This window comes from Uranotaenia lowii, chromosome 2, assembly GCF_029784155.1.
Source record: "Uranotaenia lowii strain MFRU-FL chromosome 2, ASM2978415v1, whole genome shotgun sequence".
Taxonomy (NCBI): domain Eukaryota; kingdom Metazoa; phylum Arthropoda; class Insecta; order Diptera; family Culicidae; genus Uranotaenia; species Uranotaenia lowii.
The window spans coordinates 190,673,748-190,698,376 of NC_073692.1; the positions used below are offsets into that span (position 1 = coordinate 190,673,748).

Below are 24,629 nucleotides of genomic sequence, written 5' to 3' on the forward strand. Positions count from 1 at the left end.
CTAATAATTTGAAATACTATGATGAAAATATGATTAATTAAATGTTTCATAAATTTATTGGTTTTTTCAAAAAAAAAAAATCAAACTTTTTATTTATAGGAGGTGTTTTAGGTCTAGGTTAAGGTTGCCAGAATTTTTTCAGCACGTATCTGGGCCAAACAAATCAAGGAAAATTTATATAAAAACCTGGCATTATCCAGGCATTTGATTTCAAAATTGACGACCAAAAATCCGGGCATCATCCGGAAAAATTTTGACAAACACCAGAAATTATTTAACAAAAATCAAGAAAAAAATATTTTTATCAAAACTCATCGCCAAATTTTGAATTGTCTTTTAGGCATCCAAAAAACCGTTTAGGATTAAAAAGCAAGCTAGAAAAATAACGGCGAAATTAACGTTCAAAAACTCATTTAAGCTTGAAGTCAAGATCATAAACTTCAACTGGATTTTCGGAAAAACACATAACTCTTTTGTTTATGAAAAAAGCATGGATTTATAAAAACCATCACATAAAGGGATCAAAGTAGGGCAACTAACCCCTTCATATATAAATTTTTAACTTCTGGCCAGGGGTTGCCAACATTTTTCCACATAACTCAGGAAACCTTAGTATAAAAATCAGGATAAATCAAGCTAATATGCAAAATCCAAGCGGATTACTTTCTTGTCTTTCTTACAAAAAGGTTTGGTTCTCGAACATGATGATATCATAAATTATGGTTTTCTAGACCTCCTTTTATAGGTATCTATTGATCCATCTCGATGAAGAAAAGGGGTAGGCTCAATAGTGGTACGTTATCCAACATGCAGGGAAATTAGGAAATTGGGGAATTTGGGGAAATTTAAAAAAATATTCATCAACCGAATTTACAAGAAATCAGAAGAATCGCTCTGCGTCTTCGAACACGTTCGTTTTTTTATATTTGATCATATTATTCATGAATTTAGAGCTTTATACGGTTAGGATAAAAAAATGGATTAGCATTGAATCAAAGCAATCGAAAGATTCCTTTTAATTCAACCACGGTAAATGATAAGTTCATATACCAGTATTTCGATAGCAACTTACTACCTTCTTCAGTGAACGTTTTCGTTCGATTTTCAATCGAAAACGTTCACTGAAGAAGGTAGTAAGTTGCTATCGAAATACTGGTATATGAACTTATCATTTACCGTGGTTGAATTAAAAGGAATCTTTCGATTGCTTTGATTCAGTTGAATCATTCAACCAAGTAGGCTCATACCACAACAGAGGGATTAGCATTGTATAGAGGGCTATAAAGTAAACAACATTAGTCGTACTTAAATTTTTCATTTGCTACGAATCATGTGTTATAAATGGTGTCCACAGATTTTTCGATTGGCAATTTCAGTCAAAAATAACAGTGATTAATTAAAAGCACGTTTACATGTAACCCGACGTTTCGGCCTTTGGTCTTGGCCAAACGTAAACAATTCCAAAAATAAAAACAATAAAACCAGTAGTCATCTATTACAAGTGAAACGCAAATAAAAATGTGTAAAACCAAATTTCGTAAAAAACACAGAAAAACCGTAGTAAAAGCTAAGGTGAAAAATCGCAGAAAACACTTCACTGGAAAAAACGGCAGTCTTTGAATTTAAAAAAAAAATGTTTTTCGTATTTTGATCATCTACTGATGCCATAATGTGGAAAAAAATTCTAAATTCTAATACATTGTTCAAAAATTTTGTATAGTGACTGAATCAATTTTGGCGGTTGATCGATTTATTAGAAAAAATTAAAAAAAGTTTTTTTAGGTAAGAAAATTTTTATTTTAAGTTCTTATTTTTTCATCTTCATTTCAATCGATTCAAAACATCAATTGTGCCATTTACCATGAATAAACTTTTCATCTATTCGGTTATCACTAACATTGCCGGAATTCAGTTATTAGAATCTAATTTAAACTTTAAGACTCGTGAATGCTGCATGACTTTGAACAGGACTTAAATTCAGATACCTAGAAATAATACTATTTTTTACGTTTTTTGATTGGCTTGATAGAAATTAGTTTGCAAATTATCTAATCGTAAATGTATAATTTTATTGACCAAAATTTAAGGTATTTGATTTCATATCAAAACAAACTAATCAATCAAATTAAGCCATTGTCCAGGAAACTTTACATAGAACAAAGTGTTAACTGGAGGTTTGTAGCAATATGAAGTCCTTGGAGCCAAAAGGATATCCCAACAAACACTTTTTTCCGAAAAAACGCTAAAAAATTTTGTGGTTCAATTTTTTATCAGCAATCTGGCTGAAAGAAGGCCTCAAAAATTCACTAATTCACGTGTCTTCAGCCTTTAATCATCTTTATCTGGAGAAGTTATTCAGCAAACGTCATTAATCGTCAATTGACGGATCAACCCAAAAAAAAAAAACAAAAAAATAAAGACCAGTGTCTATCCGATGTTTGGCAACCACTTTTTCCCCTCTGTGTTGTTTTTTTTTCGTTTCAACTGCCCCGACTTTCAAATCTCCGGCTTGTTGGTCGCATGCCGCAGTACGCAGAACCAATCATGAAGTCTGCGGCGCGATGAAAATATGTCGATCTTAAGCCAAATGCCTCCGAACCGAAGATTTTTTTTAAATAAGTGTGAGAGAAATTATCTTTTTTCTCAGTTTTGGACATCAAAAATAAAATTTGTGAGAAACTTTACTCTTTATTTCAAAATTAAGCTAAATGAGAAATCATGAAAAAATCTCATTGCATAAGGAAAAAAAATTCACCTCTCATTCCAATCAAGCCGCCATCATGCAGGGCAATTTTACCACAGTTCACAATCTGTCGAATTGCAATGGTAGCGAATGGTTGAACAAAGGCTGAAAAAAGTGTTATGGAAGCAACTCTTCAACTCTTCCCATTGGCTGCACTGAGACTTCTTTAAACGCTGAAACATGGTTAAAGTTTGTCTTTATTCAATCATTAAGCTGAAGCAGCAATTACTCTTTAGCTCAGCTTTTGTTCAGCGAATTGCCGTTATTAAGCAGCCAAAATGTTTATTGGGATATGTGCATAAGTGCTAATTTCGAGAAAAAACGCTTTCAAGTTGTTATGTTTGGTCATTTTCCATATATTTTTCGAAAATTTGCATTTTTATTACAAACGGAATAGTATGTAATAAAAACTCTAAAAATATATACTTAAACATAAACTTAAACTTAAAAGCCAATGGTTTTTTAACGATCCAAATTATCACTTTTCAAGATTTTCTAAAAATTTGCTTAAAAATTTGGGAAAAGGGGGTTGAGTAGAAATAGTTTGAAAACCAGTGATTTGTAGGATCTTTGAAAAAATCCTAAAATATATCTAAATGTGCAACATCAATATCAACTTTTTCAGCCAGTAAGTGAATTTTTTTAGCAATATATGTCTGATTCTTCGACCTTGAAGAACATTGAACTGAAATTTTTGTACAAATTGTACGGTTGAAAAACAAATGACATATGTACATCGATGAGTGTTAAATTGATATTTAAGATCCCTTAAGGGAATTTTTTGTCAGTGCTTTCTGTGAAAATCTATAAAAAGTAATGATGCAAAAATATAGTTGGGGGTCTAAAAAGATTTTTTTGTATTTTGGTATGCCTGAAAAAAGTTACAAGCCACCAAACTTCCGATAATGACATATTGACCACCAAGGGCGGATTAGGGTTGAAATGTACATTATTTAGCTTATTGAAACATATACTGCCGCTCATAGTAAGTTCGTCCCATTTGCGTTTTCATCATTTTTATCGCTGGAATCACTTTAATTTTATCTGTAGTTTCAAGAGAAAACTTGGTTTTCAGTACTTTGTTCTGATGAACATTGAAAAAAAAACCTCAAGTAAATTAGTCCCATTGAACGAATGATCGCAAGTCGGTCCCATATGGCATAAATCATCGAATTTCGGCCCCACAGCGATAAGGGCCCACCCAGCAAATGATTTTCAACAGAATCAAAACAAAAAAATAATCCATATAAAGCGAAAATCTTGCATTAGTCGTTGTTGTGACAGATTCTATTGATCACTTTGATTAAAAACGCATACAAGTGCCGAATTACCGTTGGCCATTTTACGTTTTTTCAAAGCCGTTTTTCTCATTTCAACAAAAACGCAAAGGGAAGGGACTTGCTATTAGCGGCAGTACAACACTAGTTTACAAAATTTGAAAAGAAAACGGGAACTTTTTTGACCAACCTATGTTTTTAATGTAAAATCGAGAGCTGAATCCTAAAATGAAATTCAAAAGAATCTCAGTAAAACAGTTTTTCAGTTATGCTTTGAATATGAAATTTTGGAAAAATAAAAAAAGTACTCTTACTTTGATTCAAATATCTCGGGCTGAATAAAGCTTAGTTCTTTTAGAAATGGGACCGTTACGAATGCGTGTATCTCAAAAACTATTCGTTTGATCAAAATACTTTCTTTGAAGGAAATGAAGGTAATCAAAAATTTGAAAAAAAATGTATCGTTTTTTGTAAGAAAAAATCTACTTTATTCTTGGTACCTCCCATTGCCCGGCGCACATATTTTTCATTCATGATATTGATCAGTTTTTCAAACTTATACTTCGTCTCATCTGAATTTTAGATTGCTACATCCTCCTTCTTCAATTTCTGCTACTGTTTGGTCCAATACTTCTCTTTTAAAAGAAACTGAGGGCAATTTAGTGGATACAGCTGTTTCGAATGGGCTTATGATATAGCTCAGTTGGCAAGTCTGTTGTCTCCTGAGCCGATGTCCGCGAGTTCGAGCCCAAGAGTAAACATCGAACACAGTTGTACCGGATAGTTTTTCAATAACGATCCGCCAAACTGTAACGTTGATAAAGTCGCGAATGCCATAAAGATGGTAAAACGACTATAATCGAAACAAAAAAAAAAGCTGTTTCGAAATTAACGAAACTTGCTTACTTTTGAGCCACTTTAAAGCATACTTTAATATGCTAGTGCCTTGCCACGAGCAAACATGGTATAGGATTCAAACGTTGGAATTTGTTTAAAATAAGGTTTTTCATAATTTTTGTCGTTAATCAAAAATCATCTGTCACATTGCCTCGGTACCGGCTGTACAGCTTACGAGCTTTGGAACTAGCAAAAAATTGTCGATTGAGGTTGGGTTTGAATGACTGATTACTTAGCAGCACTTTTAGCTCATCGGAGAATTTTTTTTTGGAAATTTCAGCGATGCACCCTTAAAGTGTTTCGCTTATCCCAAATAAAAAATGCTGGTATGCGACTTGACTGCCCAGATGACGCTTAACCGTAGTTGCCGATCATGTGCTCCACTCCAATGCTTGATTTGAACTTTTTGGACATTTTTGACTGTGTTTGTATACTTTTCCACCACTCACACACAGTAATTCTTTAAATAATCAACGGTTTTGTCAGCTATCAAATCAATAATGATGGATTTTGAAGGAAAATGTGCAAAATATTTTTTTAAAATTTCTCTTGCATCGTAAGTATCTCAAAAACGTGTAAATTTAAAATTTTGAAAAAATAGGTCGGATAGTACTTTTCACAGGCAGCAAAATGCTGTCAAAATCTTGTATGTCCGATCACTAGTAAACGAGCTATTAGCAAAAGAAAGTGTCCCATTTTTAAAAGAACTCAGCTTTAACAGTAAATCGAGATCTCTTTTTGCATACTAAAGGTGAATAAACTGTCTATCTTGCGTATGATCAACAGTATTGTTGATATAAGTGAGTATGATAGAAAAATCATAAAAAAAATTATTAGAGAAAATTTCATTTCTAACGTGATTGACATATGTTTGCGGCGTCCAAACTTTGGCCCATCAAGGGTTTCAACTTCTCAATTTATAAAAATAACATATCAATATTTTTTTCTGCAAAAAGTGGCTCCAGAGGGTTGGCATTTATGAATTCTAATATTTAAATCTTTATTGAGATTACAACAAAAGTTGCCAAATATTTCTTTCAAGTATCAAGTTGTCCAAAAGAGTTTTCAAATCTATAAATTTAAAATTCGAACGCTTGATACAAAGTGGCTCCAGAGAGTAGAACTTTGTTAGTTTTCTTTAATGAATTTTCTTTCAGGTTTTCAATGGAATGTGACTGATACTCGTGGTGAAAAATTTAGAGTAGATAATTTGAAACAGTGAAAATGCTGTTCCTTTTGTTCAAATCAATCTGCCAAAATATTCACAGAACAGTATCCAATCCATCCAACCTTCCCTTTCGTGTGAAATTGCGCTATCCAAATCATTCGTTTATTACCAGTTTTATTAAATTCTCCGCTCCCATTCTCGGCACCAGTAGATTGGAATACCAATAGAAGCTACCTTTATGTTTTTCTTCTATTCAGCAGCCCGAATCGAGAGTTATCGATAAACGTTTTCCATTGAACATCCCGAAAAACCTTTCGAAGACACAAGTCGTCAAATGTTTCACTTTTATTATCACCAATCGACGCCCACAGGAACACCGAGAGATAGAGAGAAAGCGTCTGATGGGTCTTCCCTCCCTACTTTGCCGTGTCCTCTGTCAGCGACAGATTCAACGAAGAAACAGTCACAGTCATGGAGTTCCGAAATCCATGTCTAAAGCAGAACTCTTCCGGCATCTTCCACGGTCTAACGACTGGGATTCATATGATTTTCGTTATTCGTGTCTCTTCCCCCCCTTTGAGGGGTTTTTATTTTCGCAGAAAACACAAACAAAATCACCAAGCACCTTTCTTCGCTTTTTTGAAAGTTTTCACGTTTACAACCATTTCAGTCGCTCGCTCGTTCGCTCAAGCTTAACCGGGGGAAGCAGCCTTTTATGGCAAACAGCAGCAGGAGCAGCTTCCATTTCGGGATTCCGATAGACGGGGGAGAACGAACGATGATCTTTATATTTATCTTCCTTCGACCGGTTTTATTTTTCGTTTTACTTTCTCGTAGGATGTTGTCCTCTGCTGTTGCTTCCACCACGGTCTGCTCCTAGTTTTCCTTAGTTTGTTTTATGGCTTTTTCCGCGAATCCGATTCAATTTCGAAGCGTGTGTCGATTTACATTTCGGGTCATGAAATTTATGGTCCTTCGAGCCGGCTACAGTTACAGATAGAGACCCACACCTACACTTTAACACCCATACACTCATGCACATTCACAATAGATCCGGAAAAATAGGGAGAGCATAAAATTAAATCAACCCAACTCCCACACTCCCAACAAGACGATCCCAACAAACTTCCAAGATTTGTTTCCGAATTTCCACAGAGTCAAACGATTAAAAGGTGTCGAAGCGTGTGGAATTTTTCGGTCGTTTATCTCACCGTGTAGAGGTACGATTCTGAGTTCACTTTACAGTTTGTTATCGTCGATTATTGCACTCGAATACTCAAAAGTACATATATACACAGTTTTGTTTACTATTATTCCCCCTCACACTTCGAGATGCTACTTTTTATTTACGTTTTCCAACGACGACGATTGCACTTTTATGCTCCTTATGCTGCGCGCTCACATAAACAGTTACCGGAAAGTTACCGGAAGCAGCTGAAAATAAACACCAGCCACAGCCACAGCAAACTAGGTCAAGCGTAGCGAAACAGATGTGTGATGGGGTCACAAAATAGTTGGATCCTTTTTCTTCGGGGGTCTGCCCTTGTGTGTTTGCTTTTGGGTGGGGAAAATACCGAATTGTGCGATCATGGCGGGGAGGTTTAGAATTTATTGTCATTTTTCTGTTTTGCTCGATGTCCAAAAAAATAGACAGGCGAGTATTCTCGAATCGATATGCAATGCGAACAATGTTGATTGAATTTCAGCAGATGTATAGATTGTACTTTGGGAAGTTATTTGGTGCCATTTTAGGTACGAAAATGCAACTGAATTTCCATTTCGTCTTTAAAAAACAAGTGAAGATTCTGTTCAGAGATATAATAACCGATCATAAATAGTTTCATACATTCATGCTTTACAGTTAATTACTAGGTTGGTAATTATTTGACAACAAGTATAGAATACTTGTTATTTTTCTTGAGTTTGAAGAGGGTTAAATAATCAAAACTAAATGCTGCTATGTTTTCCCTAAATTGAACAAATAATACAAAAATTTGAAAAAAAATTTAAGTAGGTACTAGTTCATGAGGGAATGATTTATTAAATCTTATTAAATTTAAAACTTTTTATAAGAAGCTATATTAAGATCTGGAGACTTTCGCAGTTAGCAACGGATTACACATTGAAAAACCTGCCTACATCTCATTTAAATCTTATTTGGACAGATTTTGCCCTATTAGTTAATTTAATCCAAAAATGCTTTTTACATTATGCACTTCGAGCGCTACATTGGAAACTTCTACACAGGTAGCAAAAAATTTCTAGAAAATTTTCAAATAAGTACGCAATCTAGTAATGATCTACTATTTTCCACGACTCCCAAGTCATCGTTCACAATATATATCTATCTGGAAAATTATTGGCAGCATTTTTAAAATGTCTATCACCTGTATAAATTTCTGAACGCTATAATGCGTTATGCGCAGCAAAGCTTAATTATGTTCAAGAGGAAATTATATCGTGGGCATCAAATACAAACAAATCATATTGAAGAAGTAAAACATTTCATTTTCTCAAACAACAAGTGGCTCCAGAGAGAGGAAGGAAACTTTGGCTTGATGGATTTTGGTTTCTTAATTTCTAAACATGACCCATGAATATTTTGCTCTGCCAAAAACAGTGGCTCCAGAGAGTAAGCATTGATGATTTCAAATATTCACAATACGTTGCAAGTATATAACAAATGTTGTCAAGTATTTCTTGCAATTACCAAGTTGTTCAAATAGAGTTTTCAAACATAATAAATTCAAAATTCTATCTGCTTGAAATAAAGTGGCTCCTGAGAGTAGAACTTTGTCAGTTTTCTTTAATAATTTTTTTTTGTTTTCAATCAAATGTGACTGATTCCTGTGAGAAATTTAGAGTAGACAATTTGAAACAGTGAAAATGCTTTTGTGTGAAATTGCGCACTCCAAATCGTTCGTTTATTATCAGTTTTATTAAATTCACAGCTCCCATTCTCACCATCAGTAGATTGGGATATCAATAGAAGCTACCTTTATGTTTTTCTTCTATTCAGCAGCCCGAATCGAGAGTTACCGATAAACGTTTCCCATTGAACATCCCGAAAAACCTTCCGAAGACACAAGTCGTCAAATGTTCCATTATCACCTGTATAAATTTCTCAACGCTATAATACGTTTTGCGCAGAATTAAGGTTGGTTAAGCAAAGCTGAATTATGTTCAAGAGGAATTCATATCCTCAATTACAAACAAATCATATTGAGGAAGTAAAACATTTAATTTTCTCAAACAACAAGTGGCTCCAGAGAGGAAGAGGCGGTCTCTATTAAGGTTGTCAATGAATGGAAGAATGGATCGAACCAGATTAATCAGGAAAATGAATCCCGTCTAAAAGATGTAAAATATCACTCAGCTCATTAGACCTTACAGCAAACCAGCCTTCGAAAGAAAAATAAATGATTGACACAATTATCCAATCAACAATTTTCGTCGAAAGATTGGGATTTTAGATAAAAATTTGAACGATTTGAATGTTCGAAGTTCTCTCCTGACGTTTTTCTTTGTAACCTCTTTTTTTGAAACGGTTCATGCCTTTGGGTAAAATAAGTTTGTTGCCTCAATCGTGCTCATCACCTTTTTTAGAATATATTGATATGAAATCTAATGTTTTTGGTTCGTCTTGGTACATCTTCGTACCTGAAAATTATCTCATCTTCAAAGGTGATGGAAAGTATAAGAGAAACACGAAGAAAGAAAGAACATAAGCCGTGGAGTGTCCATCCCGGGATTTCCCGACCGAGAATTGTCGGGAATGAAAAAAAGAATCGGGAATTCCCGAATCCCGGGAATGGTTAAAAATCCCAGGAGTTCCCGAACCCAATAAAAAGAGCTTAACTTAAAAAAAAATTCAACGACCTCTTTCTGAAAAAATAGTTCAGATTTAGCAAGGGAATTATTTCTATATACCTATATGATTTAAATATTTTTTGAAGCAGTGGTTAAAACATTGCACTAAAAATGGTTTTATTCGTTCGAAAACCAAGTGTTGAAATCAGGCCCTTGCGAAGGACCCGTCCATGGGGGGGTAGGGGTTTCGAAATTGAAATTTAGCTAAAAATAATAACAACACCAAAAATGCACAAAAAGTCCGGTGGTTCATTAAAAAAAATTCAAAATTATGTAACTATTTAAAAAATAAAGCACTTCAAAAACATTGAAATTTTGCTTTAAAGTTGCTACTTGTAATCATTTTTTAAACTTTTCATAGATTAACTAAAAAATCATGATCGATTCAAAAAGATGATTGAAAAAAATAAGAATAATTGAAAGGTTTATAAACTTTAAAATGCATAACAGAAGGTTTAATATTTCAAGCACTAAATATTTTTCCGCTGCTAATTAAAATACTGAGTCCTGATAAAGACAATAGCTCGAAAATCAGTTTTTCTTAATGAAAATTGATGAATATTTTGTTTTCAGAAAACAAAAATTCTGAATTGAAAAAAACAAAGACAAACTTATTAATAAATATCTCAAAAAATTTAATTCGTTCCCTCACAATTTATTCGAAAATTTCTTAAAACTATACAATAAAATTCGATGAAGTTATTTAAAAATGATGCCATTTATAAATTTCGAATTTTCTGAAATTTCCTGAATTTTCTATATTTTTACACAGATTTTGTCAATCGCCTCTAGTTTTGGTGATAGAGAGCTTATAAGTTTAAAAATGAATAAGTGTTGAGTGAAATCAATAATTGATAACTAATGAACGAAAACTGGCTTTGAATTCGATTACTTCATTTGACAAAGAAGGAAAAATATTTTGATTATGATGATGATGAATAATCTAAAAATAATAAATTAAACAGTTTTAAAAATTTGACAAATATCATAACAATACCAAGGTTTCATTTAATTAATTTTATTTGTTGAAGCCTGCTTAGTTATTTAATTTTTACTTTAAAAATATCCAAAATTTAAATTTTGCAGAATTTTTTTAAAAATTTGTTGGAACTCCTTTATTGAAAAAAATCCGATTTTTCACGCATTTAAAAGTTATATTAAAAAAAAGCTGATAGAAAAAAAACAATAACTGCATATTTGGATTTAATAAATTTAATGAGAAATTAGCTATAAAGTTCCTTCCACTTCGGAAAGATGTGAATTTTGTGGCCTTGTGTAACCCATAAAAAAACCTTTTGACTGTGGAATTGAGCATTAGAAGAACAAGAAACAGGAAACAAAATTGAAGTTAATATTAGTTTCTTGAAGAAAATTTTTAATTTACAGAGAAAAAAAAATGTAATGACATTTTTTTTATAATCAAAGTGATAAATAGTAAAATTAATGTTAAAGTTTTTGGGCTAATTCTGATAACTATTGTAAGTGTTAAACGCCTGTCACATTTCTACCTATTAGTTGACATGTAGAATATGTATTCGATGAATGCATTTTATTAGCTTCAAATTCTGAATTTGGTTGGTTACACTTCTTAATAAAAACCCCTTCTAAAAACAACCCATATTTTGTGTCAAGATTTGAGTTTCAATACAGATGGTCTATTCAAATAAAATCTGAAATTTACAGTTACTATTAAATTTTAATACCCTAAACCCCCCCCCCCACGTTCGCACGGCCTTGGTTGAAATATAACAATTCTAATTGTGAAACAACAAGAGTAATTTGAAGGCTCTTTTTTACAACACTGAGTTTGAGAACTACCGTTTTGCAAATTTCGGACAGTAGCAAAATTATCGGCAAAGAAATGAAACTACATATTTGAAATCAATGCACTATTTTCAAGAAATTTGCGAGATTTAATGATCAACCTGAAGTCTAGAAAACTTTTGTCGGTAGTGAAGAATCTTTCTCAATTTTGCAAATTTTTACTGCAAGAAGCAGTAATTTTTGTCGATTAAAATTCCAATACACTTTGTTTATTGAATTCATATTTTTCTAAGCAGGTATACTGATTAATTGAATATGTTTGAATGTAAAAGCAAGATTTTTCCAATGTTTTTATTGTTTGACTTATGTTTAAAAAAAGGAACGGGTTTTTAAATATTTGTTTCAGTTTTGCCATTTGTAATTGCAATACAGGATGAGACTACAATATTTTCGAAAAATCTAATTTCGTATGCAGGAGAAGGTTGAAAGCTTCTTTATACATTTTCTCTGGGATCCCGAGAATTCCGGGAAAAGGTTAATCAGATTTCCCGATTCCCGAGAGCATAAAATGCCCGGGAAATGGACACTATAATAAGCTGTAAATATCAATATTTTTTCAAAAAAGATTCAACGGCTCACCGACGGGACTTGAACCTGGATTTTATAGCGAAAGTTGCGGGTTCGAGTTCTGTCGGTGAGCCGTTGTGTCTTTTTCTAAAATATCATGTTATTACGGCTTAGGTCCTTTCTTTCTTTGATATCTCATGTTTTTTTTATATTTTTCATCACTTTTGAAAATGGTAATATATTGATTTTTTTTAATTTGGAAAAATGGAAGTGTGAGGACTCGAGGCTAAAACTAAACGACTGAAACATTTAAGTTGGAATTATATTTGGCATCTTTTATTTTCGTTTAATTTCGTTGCCAATTGATTGGTTTAAAAAAAAACATTTCAATCTTTGTTGGATGTGAAGAATTTTACAAACGAAATGAAATAAAAATCCATGATTTTTGTTTGAACTAGTCAAACAACTGTTTTGAGCTACATTTCTATCATGGCCCCTAAATGACAAATTGGAAATAATTTCATTACAGAGAATAATTTTATTGAACCATGAACTTCTCGTCACCCTGTCATATCATTGATTGCCATTTAATAGTTTGAAAACTAATTTTGAATACTAGTGCACGGTTTATCGTGGAATTCTGTTTTCGGACTGATTACACATTGCAACTTTACATTATTTTGAGGTGCCTTAAATTTAAGAGCTTATTTCAAATATGCAACTACTTTGTTCGTTATCAGCTTTTGTTTTCGAGAAAACGTTCAAAAGTGGTTGAATTAAAAAGGCATCTTTCGATTGCTTTGATTCAGTTGAATCATTCAACCAAGTAGGCTCATACTACAACAGAGTAGTAAAAGAAAATCATTAAATAAACTTGTACACTTTTTTGGAAAAATTTAAAACAGTGCAAAGATTATGAAAATAGTTGTTTGATCAACCTTCCTGAAGACCACGATTCCTTTTGAATTTAAAAAAAAAAACAGTTATAGCAGTTTTTTTTTCCATTCAAGCAAAATATGAGAATTTGCAAAATTTAACGTGAGATTTTACCAAATGGAATTTATATCTATGTCAAAACGTTTAGCAGTTCTCAACAAGCACTCGAACACTTTCATGAATGATGTCAGAACAAGTTGTATTGAAATCTATTAAAATAACTTAAAATTATAGAATTGATTTTCTATTATTATCTGAATCTGATTCCTCGATGAAATGCAGGGCAGTAAGATTCAAAATCGGTCATAAGTTTTCATGTGGTTTATTAGTTTATCATAAGGTGGCCAGAATTTTTCAGCACGTAGCTTTTTTATGTAAAAACTTGGCAAAATCCGGGTTTTCGATTTCAAAATTTTTGAACGAAAATCCGGGCAACATCCGGGCAAATTTGATCAAAACCCAGGAATTACTCAAATAAAAACTAAGAAGAAAAAAACTTTAAAAAATTTTTTTGTTTCGTCAAAACTTATTGGCACATTTTAAATTTTGTTTTAGGCTTTCAAAAAACTTTTCATGATTATTTTTATGAACTTGCTCGAAACGTTTCGTTTTGGATGTATAAATAAAATTTTTACAACACTATTTGTTTTTTTTTGTTTGATTGGCGAATAAAGTAGATAAATTCGGGCAAAATCCAAGTTTTTTCAATGAAATCCGGGCAATCGGGTGGTACCGGACTTCCTCAACAATTAGTATTAAATACAAACCCGGATATAATTTTTTTTCTGGTGAGCTTAGATATCAGTTATCAAAGATCGATTTTATTCAAAATCGTTCATTAATTTTTTCACACTCCACAAATTACCAAAACTAGGACTAATAGACGAAATCTGTTGAATTATTTCTTTTGACGACGCCAAAATTTGTCGAAATCAGTTAAACTTAAACAATCACGCCGAAATAAGTTCAAAATAGTTTCTTCTTATCCATGAAGGAAATAGTTTTTTTTCAATTCGTAAAAAAAAATATGTTTTTTGGCAATCACTTGTGTTTTGTAGATAACAACTTTTTTCATACTTTGAATAAAATCTCAAAAAAACAGTTTAAAATTTCCATTGTCCATAAGATTTTTAATCTCTCAAAAACTACGTACCAAAATTTAAAATTTCTTTTTTGAATGAAGAAACAAAAATATACACTCAATATTGATCTTTTGAAAAACTTATAACCACATTAAGCAGTAGGGACTGTGCTAATTAACTAAAACAGATACTTATAAAGTGGCTCCAGAGAGTGCGAAATCCCAACGGTTGTGGAAATGCATTCGAACTCTACGTTCATTGTTAACTTTCTATCAAAAACCGCTAGATAGTATAGTTTTGGTAAGAAATTGGTTCCTCTGCTTGATGTTTTTAAGTTAATCCATTTTTGGATTGCTTTTGGATTCACATATCATTGGTTAGTTTTTAGCAAAGCTGTATCCGTGTCTTTTCTTGGGTCTAATTTATACAAGAATTGGACCAAAAAATTAGATCCATTCTTTTGAAAAAAGCAAGTAACCCTACTCGTGTTCCATTAACTGTCAAAACGGTTTAGAATTCTATCAAATTGGATCCAAATCTCATCAGTTTTAGCCGGCGGTTTGGACCCCGGATACAGGTGCTCTTAGAATCCTTCTCGTTAATTTAATTTTTTTAGAACAATTTTGTACCAGACGACAAAAGGCATTAAAAAATCAAAAGACTTTGAAAGGCTATAAATGTCCACAAACACGAATAAAGAAACTATTAGATAGCCAATTTAAAAATATCAGTTTTTGTATTATTATATATTCAAGGATTATTACCGTTGAATTACTCCCAGTTAGACTTCTTGTTCTTATTCTCGTTCTGTTTGCCTATCGACTGGACGTCAAATTCAAACATCAAACATTTCTCGCTTACTTCTATGTAGTTTTTGATAGGTTGTTCAAAACTGTTCAAGTTAAAGTTAAACACAGCAATCAGAAGTTTCAAAATATGAAGTCGAAAAACATAATAGCAGACTTAAAAAGTTGTGAACACAACAAAAAAATCAATGATGGTTAAACTTTTTAGCTGTTTTGTCTAGAGTTCAGTTCTTACACATTTCTGTTTTTTTCAATACTAAAACAAGTGTATGAAGAAAGCTCTAAACACCTTACTTACTCCAAAATTTAGAATAATGAAATATGAAATTTAAAAAAAAATCAAATAAAAGTTATTATTTATCTAAAATATAAAAATTATAAGACCATGACACCTTTCGTTTTATTGATATCCATTTCAATATACTTTTATGTGAATTACATAATTAATTTTTAGTTGAACATCTTAAAAAAAGTATAAAATATCGTATTTTGAAGGGCGTTCGCAAACTGTATTTTTAATGAGTGTTTTTCTGAATTTGCATTCATTCAATCGGGGCCTTTAATTTTCTCGCTTTTTTCATCTGTTTTACAGCAAACCTAAATGATTTTAACGCAAAAATAAATCCGGATCTTGCTAAAATAAGTAAATGATCTGATTTTAATCTCTTACCAATAAATCCCTCATAAACCAAAGCACTGTGTTTTGTTAGACAGTTAACCTCACCAGTTTCTCCACAAGTTTTTCTTAACTACGCTTTGATTCAGTTTGTAGACTATGCTGAAAAACTCAGAGTAACGAAGTAACTCGGAGTTTCGAACGGGATCTTTCTTGGAACCGACGTATAAATGCTCAATGCTGCAAAATTTACGGTGCAATGAAAAGAAGAAACCTAACGACAAATCACTTGGACGTATCTACAAAATTGAAACTTTTTAAAACCTATGTTTATCTTCTGTTTATTTACGGTGATTTTCTTTATTCTAATGCCTTAGAAAGATCCTTTAACAGGATGCGCATAGCACTCAACTCCTGCGTACGATATGTTTTCATATGATGGTAGATTAGGATGTGGAGAACAAACTTTTGTATGGGGGCGACTAAAAAAAATCATGTTTAGAGGTTCCGCAAGGGCGATCTTTGAAAAAAGTTCACTTTCAAAATTGTTTATTTTAAATAAATTATGGGTCCAAAAATTTTCTCAAAATTTATACGTTGTATATCTTTTTCATTTTGTTTGGGTATTACACGTAAAAAATGAAAAATGAACCAAACTCGTATCAAAATTGAAAATAAGCAAGCTATTTTCAAGAAAAAAAAATTATTTGTCCCAAAAGTTTTGTATTCAACTGACCAAAATGTGTGTAGCTATTCTCAGTTTAATTTTTAATAAAAATCACAATTAAGGATATTTTTTATTTAATTTATCAAATTCGACTTAAAAAATACCTACTTTAAAATCGAAACACACAAATCAAAAAAAAAAAAAAAAACTTGGATGGTTTAAAGGAATCACCAGAAGGCTATATGCCAAATTTGAGATAAATCTGACAACGGAAAAGGGTTGCACTGAATCTCAAGTGTGAAAGGGATTCTGAGACGTTGTTTTCTGGAGAAGCATGAAAACTGGGTTTAAATCAAATATTTATTTTCTTTACCAATCGATTGCTTAGTTTTGTTAATTTTATTAAAATTTCAATTAAGATTAACATTTCATCTGAGGACTGCAACTCGATTGCACTTTAAACAAAAAAGTTATGATTATTCAAAGATTGTATTTCGGTCGCAAACATATTTTTTTCAAAGATCGCCCTTGCGGAACCTCTAAACATGATTGTGTGGAAATGCACACAATTTTAAAAGCCGGAAAACCATAATATTTGAAAAATTTACTAATCGCGTTAAGAAATTCTTGAACCAGGAATATTGTAATCCCTTCGCGTAGTTCTACTTATTACGGTGGATCTTTCTCCGTGAGAGTTATTGTATGTTGGAATAATCTTTATTTTAACTTAAAATCAATTCAAAACAAATCAGAGTTAAAAAGGAGTTTGTTGGAGGAATTCGTGGAGTAAGAACGACATAAAACAAAAAAATCAAAACTTTACTTAAATTTTGAAATAGAACAATAGACTGTAAAATAACTAATTAGTTAATGAATAAGAAAGAAAATAATAAACCTGGTTTGTCAGAATGTTCATCAGAAAACAAAAACAGAAGAGAAGAAAAATTTCATTAGGAACATTTCGAAACTAATCGTGATTGAATTAATATCTATTTAATGTAAATTTTTACACTCCCAATTTTTTCATCATTCCAAACAATTAACAAAAAAAAACTAGATCGCCTGGGCAATTTTAAAACAGGGTCTCTATATCGAGACACATTAAAGAATTAAATTTTAGAATGGATTCAATTTAAAAGTTCTTGATAACTGAGCGCAAAACCCAAAGAAATAAAAAAAAATACATTAAAACTAAATCAGATTTGATAAACAAACCAACAAACAAAGATTATACATAAAAATTTGTCAATGATTACAAATTAAGGATCTTAATGCAGGACATTATCATTCACTAAGATATAGGAAAAAGAAATAATATGAAGAATTCAGATAGCAAAGAAAATATTTAAATACATGAATTTGTATAATTTTTTTAAATCATGAAGCGTTAATAAGGATTGAATTCAATAAAGTTATTTGGAAAATACATTTTTGATCTCCAGTTCTTATTTTTCATTCGGGGAGAGGCGGGCTAAATGCGCATACTTGGTGCATACTTATTTTCTACCATATTCCAATAGATAGAAGTCTGAAAACTATATGCACATGAGCGGACATCTGTTTTATATACTTGAGCGGAGTTTTCCTGTTAAAATCTCTTTAAATTTTATAGTAATGCGCATATTCATGTTTTAAGCTATAATTCAGTTCCATTTGCAATATTTTCGTATAATTTGATTGAAAATGGTTAAAATTTATGTTAAGTAAACGTAAAAACTGAAGTTTTTGTGGAATTTTAGACATCACTAGTTCTTTTGCATAAAACAGAGTTTGGGATGCCAAAAGGCCATATTCTATGGTAATATTTTGTTCATATAATATTTCTATCAGATGAGTATTAAGTTCTTCTATTTTCACGGTAAGGTTGTGATTTGAGCGTAGATTTAATGTTTCAATGATGAAAAGAGAAAAAAAAACTTATGGCTTATCTATTTCTTCTTGATAATGGCATTTTACCTATCTGATATGGGCATACACAACCTGTCTCTTATTCCAATATCTTTTAGTTTATAAAATTGCTAAAAGCTTCAATTTGTTGAATTTCTTATTTCCAGATGAATTAGAAAGAAAAGCTCTAACATTTTTGTTTACTGTTTCTGTACGAACGAGTATTAAAGTTCAATATATTTGAACAAAACAATTAAAAATCTTGTATGAATTTTTAAATTGTTTTGACTGTCTAAAACAATACAATTTTTTCATGCCATGTGTAAAAGCGGATTTCCCTCAAATTGCACTGATTAGATATGTCGATCTATAAGCCATTTCGTCAATTGGCTGTATGCGCATATTATCCAATATGCGCATTTAGGAACACTTTCCCCTATTCATATAAAAATTTCACATTGCTGTCAAAGTTAATTTTTTAGATATCACTTTAAAAAATAACATATTTTGTTTATTCAATTAGGAAAAAAACATAATTGTTACACTTTCAATTAAGATTTCAATCATTCACATATCAATTAACATTTCATAAAAAAAAACTGTCAATACCAAAGTATAGCACTATTAATTCTGAATTTATCGATAAATCTTTTTGATATTTACCCAGTCAAACGTGAACTGTTTACACGATTTACTAAGAAAAGCTCCAAAAATTTCGTTCTTGCCACTTGGAATGGGCCTTGTTTATATCTAAAGTTGAGAATTGATAATTTTGTGATCCAGAAATGACTTAAAGATAAATAACCAATTTTTTTTTATTTAAAAAAATATTTAAGTTAAAAAAAGCTGAAAATGTTTTTTTACTACTAAAATTGAAAAAAATATCTTAAAATATAAATAGCAATGTAAATAATGTTTTTGTAAAATGTTTCAATGTTTTTGAACATTGCATTCTACAGAACTTTTTGACTTAGATAAGCGTATTAAGTTGAATATTTTCATGTTTGCTTCAAGCATAACGATCATTAGTCAAAATTCATTTCCTTTTGAGGAGCTTCACGAAATACTTTGATTTAGTATAGTGTATTTTTTAAACTAAAAAATGTTGATTTGTGATTATCACCGAAAATGAATATATTAGCGATTATTTTAAAATTTCGAAAGGTAAAAAAAATGCAATGAAGCAACAACATAAACTGAGGCACTTTTTTGATTACTTATCGCAAATTTGGACTGTTTTTGTTAGCCAAAAAATAACACCAATATCAAATGTGCTTTTTAAGCAATTCACAAAACACATTTTTTGAAAGGCATTGACGTAATATATAGAATGTAGAATAACTCTTAAAATGTGCCTTATTTATTTGGTAAAATTCACTGTTCCTTATTGTTGGTTATAAGAATGCTTGTCATGAGGCTCACTTTTGCCGATATCGAAAAATAATGAAGGTTAGTTTAAATTTAAAATACCTCTAAGATTTAAAATTGCCTCAATAATATTAGGTACCATGTACAATAGACTTCCCCAAATTTGTATGGGAAATTCAAAACCTGTAAAATGTTATGCGCTGCAGACTTAAAATTGATACTAGGCCTAGTGCAAGATATCATGCCAAATTTGGGCCAGATCGGATCACGGAAAGGGATCGCTCAACGAGCCTGAAGATTGTATGGGATTTTGAGACATTTTGTTCGAGAGAAACATGTAAAACAAGTTTTTCATCAATAACTGTAGTCGGTTCGGTTGATTTTTTTAAATCTAGTTTTTCTTAAAGCTTAAACTATGACAAATATTTCTTCAGAAGATTGCATTTCGATTCGAGTTAAGATAAAAAAGTTTAAAGCTTCAAAAAGGGGCTTACTTTTTTAAGGATGATATTCATCACAGTTAATGAGTTATTGCGTCGAACATTTTGACGCAGCATTAGCAGTGATGAATATTACCCTTAAAAAAGTTATCCCATTTTGAAGCCTCATAACTTTTCTACCTTAACTCGAATCGAAATACAATCTTCGGAAGAAACTTCAGGCTCGTTGAGCGACCCCTTTCCGTGATTCGATCTGGCTTAAATTTGGCATGAGATCTTGCACTAGGCCTAGAATCAATTTAAGCCTGCAGCAAATAACTTTTACAATAGTCGAGTCATTTGAGGCACTCTAATGTACAAATCTATTGAACATCAATAGTTAATTCCAGTCACGTATTTACAATCGGGTTGTTTACTAGAAATTACTGAGATTAGACATTCAATCTTAACATCAGTAAGATTTACAACAAATCATAACAACTTTTTTTAATTTAAATTGTTGATGTGAATTAGAAGACATTGGTACTTGTACCTTCATGTATTTTCAGTCGCCAATTCAAGGACAACTATTTTCCAAACCCACTTCAAAACAAAACTTTGTAGCACTGCAAATTTGTTCAGCCGTATAATCGCTCTAACAACTGATGGGGGTCCAAGATTTATTCAATTAACGACACGAGCAACAGTTTACAGGCAGCAGCAGCAGCATCAGTTTTACTTCATCCGAGTCACATGCACTCATCGTCGACCCGCAAAGATCCAACTATTTAGGTATACCCCTCCATCACAAAACTAATGTCACACTCTCAGTCACAGAGACATGAAAAACCGGCCAAGTTATCCAAAAGTCAGGACACAGAAAGTGCACCACACATCACACTAAACAACCAACCGGAAGTCCTTCCACTACCAGACAAGGACCAGACTAGAGAAAAAGACGTGCAACCGGAGTGACTGTCGAAAGTCGACTGATTCTGGAAACTGTCAGCTTCAGATCCCCTAGCTAAGCGAAGGAAGTTTCTGTCCGTCTGAAATTGCATCTTTCTTCGCGAGAATCCAACCTCCCAACTCCCAACTCCCAGCTGAGTGCTACTAGAGAAAAATGCTGCTCGGGGTAACTCAACACCTTCGGATCCCGAGTCACGTGCATCTACCGGAAGTCGGCCTTCGCGTGACGAGCACCTCTTCGGATTTGGCAAACGAAGTTGGAGAGCACGTGCTTGGTCGGGTGATGTTTACTGTAGGTTTACATTGCCGCCGACTGCCCAGCAACAGGTGGTTGTCGGGGTAGGGAACTCAGCGAATTTTCCTAGTTTCCCGACTGCAATTTGGAATGAGTAGTTGAGGAGTGATCTTTTCTGATAAAAATCAACAATTGAGTCATTTCAGGCTTTCGAATTTGCATAACATCCTACGTCTCTACAATGGGGTTTGTAGGCATAATACTAATAAGAATGAATATTTTCGGGCTTCGTCTTCATATTCTAAATTATAATTTTAATGTGAAGAAAAAAAGTCAACTGTGTAAGTTGAAATTTCAGGGAATAGATAAGATGAAAATTTATGTTGAAAAATATGTTATAAAAATCGCCTTGTCTTCCGGTAGGCCTTGAACCCACGTCTTGCGCCTCTCGGCGTGTTGTGTTACCATTCTACACAGCAAAAAAAATTGTAACGTTGGACGATGTAATTTATGACGATGCGAGACAACCTATGTATTTTTATTGATTTTGGTTAAAATATTACATCTAAACGATGTACACAATCCGAACGCGTCATGTTGTGTAATATTCCAACTTTCTATGTAGTATTACATCAAGTAGTCAATGTTTATTCCAATTGACATTTTAAATTTTTTTCGTGTCGGAAAGTTTGAAACGGATTGTGGAGTTCAGGAGGATTTGTTCTGTTGGTAAGTAATATCAATATTGAAAATACCTCTAAGCAAAACTATTGGTGATAATTTCTTAACATAATTTTGCTCTTTCAGGAATTTTGGTCATCGTTTATCAGAGATACAAAAGAGTTCCGGAGAAAAGAAAATAAAGAAAGTTATATTCGATGGTGAGTATTCTGCGTTCAATTTTGTATTCTCCCTGTTAACTTTCTCATTCAATGTTTACAGAAATGGATGACAACGAAGTTGCGAAGTTGTAGGACCAATGGCCATCAAAGGGACAGATTAATCGAATACGGAACTGTGCCAATCAGTGTTTATTTCGGGTGTGAATGTCTGGCTGAAAGTAGGATGCCCAGATATGCCCAGTTTCTTTCAAAGTAGGAAGGATACGATCAAACATTTCAACAGGATACTGAAAGGTTCAGCGAAGCAGATGTGACTGAATCCATTTGGATGGTTCCATTCTTCAGTTTGTCATAATTCATGGAATAAGTTAGTTTTTTAGTTTGCCATAATTCATGGAATAAACTCATGTCTTCAGTTTTTAATGGTTTAATTCAGTCTGAAAAAAAAATTCTGATCCTTTTATACATACATAAGTAGGAGCTTAAATTTTAGTCTTTAATTTGAGTTTTAGATTTTTTAACATATCAGAAATTTATTCAAATTTTGAAAATGATAACGGTTAGTTTCATCACACGATGTATTATCTCTGTGCTCGATCTTGTCTACTCCGTTACATATGTTTTGTGTATTTTTTTACATCTAAAACGTGTAGTTGCTTGGTACATCGAAACAATGTAATATTAAATACATTTAGCGACTCGAGTTATGTGCACGTTTTTTATGTAATATCGCAACACTTTTTTTGCTGTGTACTACAGGTGAAAAATCTGGCGTATGAAAGTTTAAGTGTTCGAGTGTCGAAGTCTATCAGAATAAATGGAATTGTGCTTCCATGTGGGCATCATCATTTTCGATGTGTATTTTTATTCCCATTTGATTTCATTTCATTTTACGTTAGTTGAACTCAAATTTCCACCTTCTCATATACTGCACGGGTTTTCAGCTATGATGAGAATAGGTGCGTTTGCCGGGTTGTTCTCCATTTACCCGAAAACCATTGCCCAGAATGAAAAATCCCCAGAATTTCAATCGCCAGAAAGAACCATTCCCCAGATTTTTTTTCCCCAGACGAACCATTCCCCAGAAAAATTTTCGCCAGAATGTACCATTTCCCAGTTTTTTTTTACCAGAATGAACCATTTACCAGAATTTTTTTCGCCAGAAGAACTATTTCCCAGAAAATTTAAAACATTTATCCTTACTAGAAATTATTTTAAAAAAAAACAAGGAGTTGTTTCAAAAAATGGGGTTTCATAACTTTATTCTTTTGCGGCCAAGCCGCAACCAACGAGGATGAAGGGCCTGAGGAGGCACAAAGCCGCCGAAGCTCCAAAATCCGAGGTGGCCGCCGACCCACCGTCGGAAGCGGCGGCCCTATTACATTGGTCTAGGTCTGCCGGGGCTTCCTAGGTCTGCGTGAAAGCTAGAGGTGATCCCTTCGCCCCGTCCGCCACTCGACAGCGTGAAGGACAATATTTCTTTAAAGTTCGAACGCGCAGCGTGAGGAGTCGGATACCAAAACCAAATAATTCAAGTACCCAAGCCACAAAACATAATATCGGTTCTGAAATAATTTTAGTTGGAAACTTTCAAACAGTTGGTTTCATTTGAAAACCCATTTTGAAAAAATTAATTTCGAATCATATGAAATTTACAAGAATTCATTAAATTGAACAGCACAAAAATAAAAAAAAAATAAACAAGAGGAAATAATCTGGTATTTGTGTCATTCTAGGAAATGTTCTATTCTGGGTAAAAAAATTCTGGAAAATGTTCCATTCTGGGAAAAACATTTCTGGTAAATGGTGCATTCTGTGGAAAATTTTTCTGGGAAATGGTTCATTCTGGGGTTTGATTTCGGGTATTTGCATTCTGGGGAAAAGTCATTCTGGGCAATAGTTTTCGGGTAAATGGGATACAATCCGTTTGCCGTATGTGGATATCCAGCCTAGTTCGGTGTTTGGCACCGCCATATTTCTATTTTTAAACTGTGTATTTTTTATAGTTTTTGTAAAAAATATTCGGTTGTAAATAGGCTTGTGATATAGCTCAGTTGGCAAGTCAGATGTTGACGTGAGTTTGAGCCAAAAAATAAACATGGAACACATTTAAAACGTTGCATCTGCCAACTGCAACGTTAATATAAAGTCGCGAATGCCATAAAGATTATTAAACGACTATTATCGAGACAAAAAAAATGGATTGAAATTCTCATAACATGACATGGCAGTTGATTTGAGGACATTTCCAATGTTTTCCTTTGTGTAGAAAGAAATCTTCATTTACTATTATTCGGTTCAGAATTTAAGAAAGTTTGTTTAATGAGAATGTCTGAGGACTCTTAAACCAGATATACTTAAACCGATATACACCACTTAACGAGAAATCGGGAGACACGAATAGCGCTATCTGGCGACAGAAATGGAAGTACTACACTGTTAATTTTTTCGGGGGTTTGATCAGAGATGCCAGGTGTCTTGACTTTTCAACTTGAATCGAAAAAGTGTGGCGTAGC

The 24,629-nt window shown here is 32.7% G+C and overlaps 1 protein-coding gene and 1 long non-coding RNA gene across 7 annotated transcripts in view; one reads left to right on the plus strand and one right to left on the minus strand.

Annotated features, from left to right (window-relative positions):
- Positions 1-21,109, minus strand: part of LOC129745866 (uncharacterized) — a 125,514-nt gene extending 104,405 nt beyond the window's left edge. Inside the window, exons 1-2 of one of the 6 annotated variants that reach the window (XM_055739236.1) lie at positions 20,981-21,109; positions 7,436-7,519 (exon numbers count right to left, since the gene is read on the minus strand). The gene's annotated coding sequence lies outside the window, so the exon portion shown is untranslated. Of the gene's footprint in view, positions 1-6,254; positions 7,520-20,908 lie in introns of all 6 variants that reach the window. The other 5 variants (XM_055739235.1, XM_055739233.1, XM_055739232.1 and 2 more) reach the window with 5 other exon arrangements.
- Positions 21,110-21,954: 845 nt separating this feature from the next.
- LOC129743675 (uncharacterized) lies at positions 21,955-22,419 on the plus strand. The gene is made up of 3 exons (XR_008736652.1): positions 21,955-22,000; positions 22,079-22,152; positions 22,214-22,419. It is a non-coding gene; the product is annotated as an uncharacterized LOC129743675 (long non-coding RNA).
- Positions 22,420-24,629: the final 2,210 nt, after the last annotated feature.